At 40.5% G+C, this 9,148-nt stretch overlaps 2 pseudogenes; both read left to right on the forward strand.

The window, feature by feature from the left end:
- Positions 1-3,194: 3,194 nt before the first annotated feature.
- Positions 3,195-3,843, forward strand: LOC110678265 (annotated as a pseudogene).
- Positions 3,844-5,414: 1,571 nt separating this feature from the next.
- Positions 5,415-6,147, forward strand: LOC110679178 (annotated as a pseudogene).
- Positions 6,148-9,148: the final 3,001 nt, after the last annotated feature.

Consider the following 9,148-nt stretch of genomic DNA (forward strand, 5'->3'; position numbering starts at 1 on the left):
TTATTTTATCATAGAGTGGTATGTATACAATTAGTTTAAGGTCTCACAATCATGAAAACGAAGAATATTTTACCAAAAAATAACATTTTATACGAAAATCGTGAAAATAATTCGGCATGTCATGTCCTTAAATCCGGACACATTAATCAATCAGCCGGACGCTGGTGAATCAAAATCCGGACAGCTTAATTTTAAGTGTTCAAAACCTTTATGACCTCTTCGGGAAAATCAATTAAACTGAAAAAAGATCTGGATTACCGAAACCGTACCACATGCACTTGCCACATTATACTATGAAACACATAACTTCGTATTAAATTCAAGTTTTTATTACCTCCATACCTTGCTTGTTGTTTGATACCGGAAGCTATGTAGTAGCGCAATTGCAATTAGCATTGTTTCAGCAGATTTTTTTTTGTAGGACTATTGTTGCATCACTTATAATGTTTATTTCTTCAGTAACTACTAATTTTCTACAAATATTCTTCACAAATTTGCGTTTACATTGCAATTTATACCGATATAACCTTATGTCCGGTTTTAGAATCACTGGCTCGCAAACCCGGACAGCATTTATCTATGCATAAATTATTCAATTAATTAAGTAATTTGCACATACACGCACCACTTGTCTCCATTGTTGCTTATAATTTATCACCACAATCACTGTTTCGAACCAAACAATTATTAAATCAAAGGTTTAGCAACATTATTTCGTATGAACCAAGCTTGGTGAGCCATTGAAAATCATCTCAACGTGAACTTGTACGACGCAAGGAAAAATGCCAAACTGGGTTTGCAAATTTGTTTTTATTTTTAATATTATTTTGGCAAAGGTTACTAGATGGTATATAAGAGTAAAATGTTAAAAAAAATTCAAATTTTAAATTACGAACAAAATATGATCAGATTATTTGAGATTTCATTGTTAAATTAATAAAAATGGATTGAGTGTCCGGATATTGGTGCTGTCTGGATTTCGATTCATCACGGTAGTCGGAATCAGGGAAACGGAAAAGCTACCGGAGGAGTGGAAGCAAGGCATTATATGCCCTATCTACAAAAAGGGCGACAATTGGAGTGTGAAAATTATCGTGCAATCACCATCCTAAACGCCGCATACAAAGTGCTATCCCAGATTCTCTTCCGTCAACTATCACTTATAGCAAACAAGTTTGTGGGAAGTTATCAAGCAGGTTTCATCGACGGCCGCTCGATAACGGACCAGATCTTTTCCGTGCGGCAAATCCTCCAGAAATGCCGTGAGTACCAGGTCCCTACGCACCATCTGTTCATCGATTTCAAGGCGGCATACGACAGTATTGACCGTGTAGAGCTATGGACGATCATTGACGAGACCAGCTTTCCCGGGTAGCTCACAAGATTGATTAGAGCAACGATGGACGGTGTGCAAAACTGTGTGGAGATCTCTGTCGACCTTCCAGCTTTTCGAACGCCGAGTGCTAAGGACGATCTTCGGTGACGTGAAGGAGAACGGTGTGTGGCTGCGAAGAATGAACCTCGAGCTCACGGCGAACCCAGTATGCTGAAGCTGAAAAGATACGTTGGGCAGGGCAGGGTGCAAGAATGCCGGACAACAGCTCAGTAAAGATGGTGTTCGCCACAAATCCGGTCGGAACAAGAAGTGAGGCACAGCGAGCAAGGTGGATTGACCAGGTACACAAGGATCGCAGTCGAGGATGGAGAGAAGTGGCCATTGAGTGAATTGGCGAAATATTGTTGACGAGGTTCTATCAAGCTAATTGATGTAAAATCAAATAAATAAATACATAATTACAAAAAATGTAGTGCACCAACAAATTTAACCAACCACACTATATTGTTTCTGAGATTTGGCCCGCGCTTCGACAAGGTTGGGCAGGCCTGACCTAAACACTCTATCCTGAACTTCAAGAGACGAAAAATGTTTATAGCGCATTGTCCCTGAATTTTTAATATAATGTATACTGCGCCTTGTCAGTATAATTGATGTTACATGTCACCAAAAAAGTAAGAGGTTGTTTCTAAGATACGACCGCCAAGTTGACGTTGGATAACGTTAGCCTCTTCTATTTCCTGGCTTGGGACCGTCACGAACTTATGAAAGATTTCTACTGCTAAAAATCCAATTAATTTTCACACTATTTGTTGCATGTCGATTCTGATTTATTATAGACATTTGTGTTATTATTTTGTGTTTATACAAAATAATCACTTTACAGGTATTCAGAAGCTTAGTCCGTTATATTGAAGAATTGATTTTTAAGTGTATACTTAATCATTGTTAATTTGGAGCAATTAATTCAAAATATTTGAATCATTCCTTAACAATAGAAAATATATTGCATTCCGACAGCACTGCAGCAGCGTTTCGGAAACATTCTCAAATTGTCGTTTTGTCAATTATTCATAACTAATCAGAGATGAATTATAGCAAGAATGTGGTAAACACATTAGCAAATATAACACAAACAACTCTTTAGTACACATTTGTTAGCCCTGAAAAGGGCCGATTGAACTGTGAGAATCGAGTAACTATTATTTAGTTCACCGACAGGTCTGTTGCTGTGAGAATTGCCAATACTGTTGCGCTTCATGGTAGAAATATTTTCAAAACTCTTTCAAAATTGAATTGTCGTCCTGAAAAGGACGGTTGGGTTTGGATATCGTCGATCGCCATTCCATGCTCAGGTTTGATGGATTCAGTGCTTCAGTTTTGAATTCTGGTCTCGGTGATGGAGGTGATTTAACCTCAAAATCTGTACAGCGTACGGCCCTGCCACTTCAGAGTGTAGGCGACAAAATTCTGGATGACTTCAGCACACCGCGGGTTTTCTCGTAGATGAGACCGAAGGTACGCTTGACGTCACCACGGCGAGCCAGACGGCGGTGGTTTGGTGATGATGCAATTCGTCCCCTTGATGCTACAACTAGATAACTCGAAATTTGAAATTTTTGACTTCAATATGCCAAAACATTTTTATTAATTAGATCTGTAAAATACCTACAGCTCATAAGCGTGTGATTCAAAATACACAAGTTAAAGTTTATTTTTCAACCATATCCTCTGCGATTAACCGTCACCTTGTAAAATGGTCATATTTTCAAAGTAGCACATCCTAAAATTTTGATTTTCGAGTTATCTAGTTGTAGCATTAAGGGGACGAATTGATGTTGTCACGCAAAACCTTGCGATGACGCTTGGCGCTTCCTTTTCCGAGTCCGGTCTACCTTCGGCAACGATTGTAACAAAACTGATGCTTGGCCGCCGCTCGGCTCCTTTTATGCGGTACGCAATGGATGAATTCTTCTTGCTCGCTCGCTGTTCACTGTTCGTCTCGCTCGCTCGCAAGAGAAGGTCTTAAAAGGGACCGGCAGCCGCGCACATTCAATCATTCATTTGTTTCAATCCGTCCAGAGAACACTACGACGATGGCTCTACCTAGCAGACTGCCCGTAAGTCCACTGGTGGAAGCGGCCCCACGAAAGTCGCTCGCTAGAGCGCCTCAGCCACCGGAGGAGTCAAGAAGCCATATCGCTATCAGCCAGGAACGGTCTCTCTGCGTGAGATCCGTCGCTACCAGAATTCGACGGAGCTGCTGATCCACAAATTGTTTTTCCAGCGCCTGGTCCGTGAAATCGCTCAGGACTTCAAGACCGATCTGCGATTACTGAGCTTGGCCGTCATGGCCCTGCAGGAAGCGAGCTAGGCCTATCTTTGAGGCTATCAACATGTGCGCGATCTACGCCAAGCGTGTGACCATCATGCCGAAAGCCTTCTAGCTGGCTCGTCGTATACGTGACGAACGAGTTTAAATTTAAATTGAATGACACAAGCAAAACGGCCCTTTTCAGAGCCACAACAATGCATTCCACGTAAAAGAGTTACGGCTAGAGATATTTCACATATTATTATTAATTTATTTATTTATTTAATTGCCAATTGAAATTTCGGATGATTAGGCCAATTGAAAATTCGGAGTGAAATGGCAAACAAAGTTTTACATAGGTTCCCGTCGGGCGGCGGTAGCATTTTTGCAGTCTACTCTGTGCGATTATTTGGTTTCGACCGACAATTTCTTACCAAATCAAATCATCAACGAAGCTGTTGCTGATAAGTTTTAGCTTTCAAATCGACAAGTTTATACTGATCGCTTTGTCATGCATGTGGTTAGCGACGACGACGACAACGGCATTATTCAATCATCGCATAATGCGAGGCAAACCGGGATCCTCATTCTAGTGCCGTCCCCAATTTATCTCTCATGCACACAATGTCGAAGATTGCCCTGCAAGAGTGCGATGGGAAATTGATTTCTTGGCCCTGTGATTCTCGTAAAGCACTAATGTTGACGCTTATGAAAGATTGCATGCAAATGACTGACCGAAATATGAATCCATCCCATCCATTCACCAGTAATGTCGCTCTTCACGGTGTAAAATTCTCATAACTCTCTTTCAAAATGAAATTGTCGTCCTGAAAAGGACGGTTGGTGGTAGTCACAATCGATCGAACTGGGTTTTCATTCCATTCTTAGACAGAAACACACCAAAAGATTACCGAAGACGATTTAATTAAAATGCGGTCGTGCGCGTGCGCGTGAAGTGGAATTTGATTGGCTTCGACTGAACACGAGATGGAGAGAAGTAAGAAGAAGACCGAAAGGGGCGTTTCCCTTTGAATGACGAAAGTGGCTAAGATATCGCGCAATGATGTCTGTGTCAGGAATACACAAGAAAAATGTGCTTTTCTATGAAAAAAAAGACATGCTTCGATATTTCTCAATTTTTCAATAGTTTAGTCATGAGAATCAATAGTTTTCATTGTTGGAGTAGATTCGTAGAAAGATTTCCAATCGATTGGTGCAAGAATCTTGAAAATCTATCCGGGCGTTAGTAAGTTATTAACAGTCAAAATCTAACCACTTTTCGTGACGCGAGCGATTTTTCGTTTTTCGAAATTGTACCCCAGTATGTTGCCGTAAGACGTTATCCAACGTCAAAAAGTAAAAGGTTGTTTCCGAGATACGACCGCCAAGTTGACGTTGGATAACGTTAGCTTCTTCTATTTCCTAGCTTGAGACCGTCACGAAATTATGAAAGAATTCTACTGCTAAAAATCTAATCAATTGTCACACTATTTGTTGCATGTCCATTCTCACTTATTATGGACATTGTGTGTTATTATTTGGTTGATCCAGTTAACAGTTCAACACCGATAGAACTGGTTGATGGAAGAAGAAACATGAGCGTTAACACTTACTCTCCAAACAAATATTCCGGTTGAACGTTAGGTCCTCACATGACCCACTTAGATTGGTTGCTCTAGTGGGTTCCGAAGCCAGTTTGAGGTACTTCTCCAGTGCCTATTGGCATGGTCTCCTTTTGATACTCGAAGAATTTCCGCGCCATGAAGAACTTCGTCTGCTTCGTAGTGGTATCTGGGGACGGACGGCAACTTCAACATCGATTTGAGCAAAGAGGAGAACATGGAGTTCGCGGACTTAAAGGAAAAGTACCCCAACCTCAAACTGACTTCGGATCCCACTAAAGCAAGACCATTACTACGACGATGGCTCGTATCAATCGGACTGCCCATAAGTCCACTGGAGGAAAGGCCCCTCGCAAGCAGCTGGCTACGAAAGCCGCTCGCAAGAGCACCACAACCACCGGAGGAGGCGAGAAGCCGCATTGCTATCTGCCGGGAATGGTTGCTCTGCGTGAGATTCGTCGTTACCAGATATCGACGGAGCTGCTGATCCGCAAGTGCCTGGTTTGTAGTTCAGGACTTCAAGACGAATCTGCGATTCCAGAGCTCGGCCGTCACGGCTCTGCAGGAAGCGAGCGAGGCATATCTTGTCAGTCTGTTTGTGGATACCAACCTGTGCGCAATCCACGCCAAGCGTGCCGAAGGACAGCCAGCTGGCTCGTCGTATTCGTGGCGCTTAAATTGAATTACAGCACGATTTCAAACAAAACGACCCTTTTTAGTACTACAACAATGCATTCCACGAAAAAGAGTTACAACAAGAGACATTTCATTTAATTATACATTATAATTTCGGTTGATTTGTTTTCAATGGAGAGAAATGCCAAACGAAGTTTTACCTAGGTTCCCGTCGCTCGGGTCGGGCGGCGGTAGCACTTTCATACCAAATCAAAACATCAACAAATCTGTTGCCGATTAGTTTTAGCTCTTTGTTCGAAAAGTTGATACTGATCGCTCTAGCATGCATATAAAAAGCGACGATTATAATCTTTATAATTATAACGGAATTATTTAATCATCGCTAAATGCGAGGCAAACCGGGATGGATTCTACATTCTAGTGTCGTCCGCAATTTATCCGACTCATGCCCACAGGGGAATTTATTTCGTGGCACTGTGATTCTCGAAAAGCATTATTTGGCCCTGATCACCAATCACCAGTAATGTCGCTCGTCACTATAGAAAATTCTCATAACTCTTTCAAAATGAAGTTGTCGTCCTGAAAAGGACGGTTAGGGGTAGTCACCTTAGATCGAACTGGGTTTTCATTCCATTGTAAAACAGAAACACACCAAAAGATTACCGAAGAAGATTCAATTAAAATGCGGTCGGTAATTGTATGCTTCCTTGTCCATCCTTCGTTTCTGTGGTTTGCTCATTCGATAGGCTAGCTAGATTGTGACGAATATGTAAAAATTATTCCAATAGGAGTCCTTCTCCGGTTGCTGGTCGACGATTGACTGATGCGCGCGTCGCTGATTGGACTTTGGCTGGCTTCGACTGAACATGATAGAATAAAGAGGAGCAAGAAGCAGACCGAAAGGGGCGTTTCCCTTTGAATGACGAAAGTGGCTAAGATATCGCTCAATGATGTCTGTGTCAGAAATACACAAGAAAAATGTGCTTTTCTATGGAAATAAGACATACCTTGATATTTCCCAATTTTTCAATAGTTTAGTCATAAAAATCAATAGTTTTCATTGTTAGAGTAGATTCGTAGAAAGATTTCCAATCGATTGGTGCAAGAATCTTGAAATTATATCCAGGCGTTTGTAAGTTATTAACAGTCAAAATCTAACCACTTTTCGTGACGCGAGCGATTTTTCGTTTTTAGAAATTGTACCCCAGTATGTTGCCGTAAGACGTTATCCAACGTCAAAAAAATAATCAACGAGTCTAACCGTAGCACCATATCGGGAGAACTTTTCCATCCATCAGATAAACATCACTTTCATATGGTTCAATTCCATCAAAAACCGTTTCGTAAAAGAACACTCCTATCAAGATTGTGCACAAGTGTGATCCTGCTGATTTGGAAGTGTTCCCTCAAACACGTTCAACTTTTTCAAACCTACAGGTTTTTGCTTTTCCGCTTCCCTCTGTGTGAACTGTGAAGGGGGAATCGGACTACAGTTGTTACACTACTGCCGGCTTCATACATTAAGTGCGCTTGTTCCATTCTTCAGTTGCAGTGCAATTCATTGTTAGAAGATGAAAAAAAAAACCGTTTGCTTGGTCACGGTGCTCCCCAGGGTGTTATTATAAGACTCAAATTTATTTCAAATCTGTGTTCACCAGTTGATTTTTATAGATAAACTACATATCTAAGAAAAATTTGGAAAAAATCGTAGAGCTCGTTTTGAAGTTACGCCCTTTTGATGGTATAAGTCCACAAACTCCAAGAAAAACAGCGATGTTTTCCCGGATTTTTATTTACCGTTGTTATTACAAGAAACGTAGCATAAAAACTTGGTTTATGACCTGTTTTTATGTGGCTGGAGTTAAATTCAGTAGGTCACTCCACCTCAATGCCCGGAAATTCCGGCTATATATTTGTTGAGCTGTTGCGGATAGTATCTGAACATGATATTCCGGCAAAACTTATTTGGATGATACGTGCTACGATGGATGATTCGAAATCAAGTATTTGGATTGCAGACGAGGTGTTTATGATAATAAAAAATCTAAGACAAAACTTAGATTCCTTATTATCATAACAGTCGATGTAGAACCGTGTATGGACTAATATCATAAAAAGGGCGTAACTTCAAATGTGTCCCATGATTTTATTTTTTCCTTAATTTTATTCAGACATGCTGTTTAGCTATATAAACCGAAGGACCAATTTCATAGATTTTTTTCTGATAGTAGAAGTCTGGGAAGCACCGTGTTAGAACCATTCGCGACGCGAACGAGGTGTCAAACGAAAGTGCAACTGAGGCATTATTTTAATTGAAGGGGACGTAATCGCTTCGTTATCGGGAGGGATGTCATTTCATCCACCACGTCTGCTGTCGTCAAGGGTGGCAAAGGATGCAGTTTAAGTTGATGCAGTTTTCATCCCCTCGAAATCACAAGTAAGAGAGCAGCATTTATATACTTAGGACCATATTGCTCGACTAGGGGTTATCGCACCGGGAAAGCTATTCATTATCCGAAGATGAATGAGGTGCTGGTGGGACATAAAAAAGCAATAACAACAACGGAGGCAAACGGATTTCTGGAATCCGGCCGCTAAAGAGGGAAGTGTTGTGATAGACGTTTTTACGACGGTCACATTTTTCCAACTTCAGTTTTATTGACCACACTTCAAACCTGTCAATAAATTCCCATAATAGACTACAATATGTGATAAATAACTGAGCAGATATTTCCCTCACTCGGCAAGAGCTGTCATAAATTTTGCAAACAATTTAACATTAAACACCACGGCTGGCCGCCGAATGTCAATTCATCATTTGCCTTCAGTCGTCTTATGGCTACTTCTGCTGCTTCTGTGGTGCATTCCATTTTCCATTTGCAATTACCGTAATCCGGGGTAACATTAATCATTTTTTTGAATATTTCTTAAACATTTGATTTGAAAATGCATGTGTTGCAAATTTTATATTTTTAAAACAAGTACTGCCACCCATTGTTCGTGTTTATGAACTGTATTTTGTTTTCTGAAAGTTTAAAGCATGTTTAAAAAAATGTTTTAGGTGAGTTTTTGATTTAGATGATGTGGGGTAACATTGATCACACCATGAAAACATCGTTCGGTAATATTGAAAATATCATTTCTTACTAAAATCATGGTCCCTGAAGCCGAATATGAAGGTCAAACTCTTATAAGTCATTTACTTTTTGAGCTATTTTAAAATTAAAAACACCTTGAATT

The sequence above is a fragment of the Aedes aegypti genome, chromosome 3 (genome assembly GCF_002204515.2).
Source record: "Aedes aegypti strain LVP_AGWG chromosome 3, AaegL5.0 Primary Assembly, whole genome shotgun sequence".
Taxonomy (NCBI): Eukaryota; Metazoa; Arthropoda; class Insecta; order Diptera; family Culicidae; genus Aedes; species Aedes aegypti.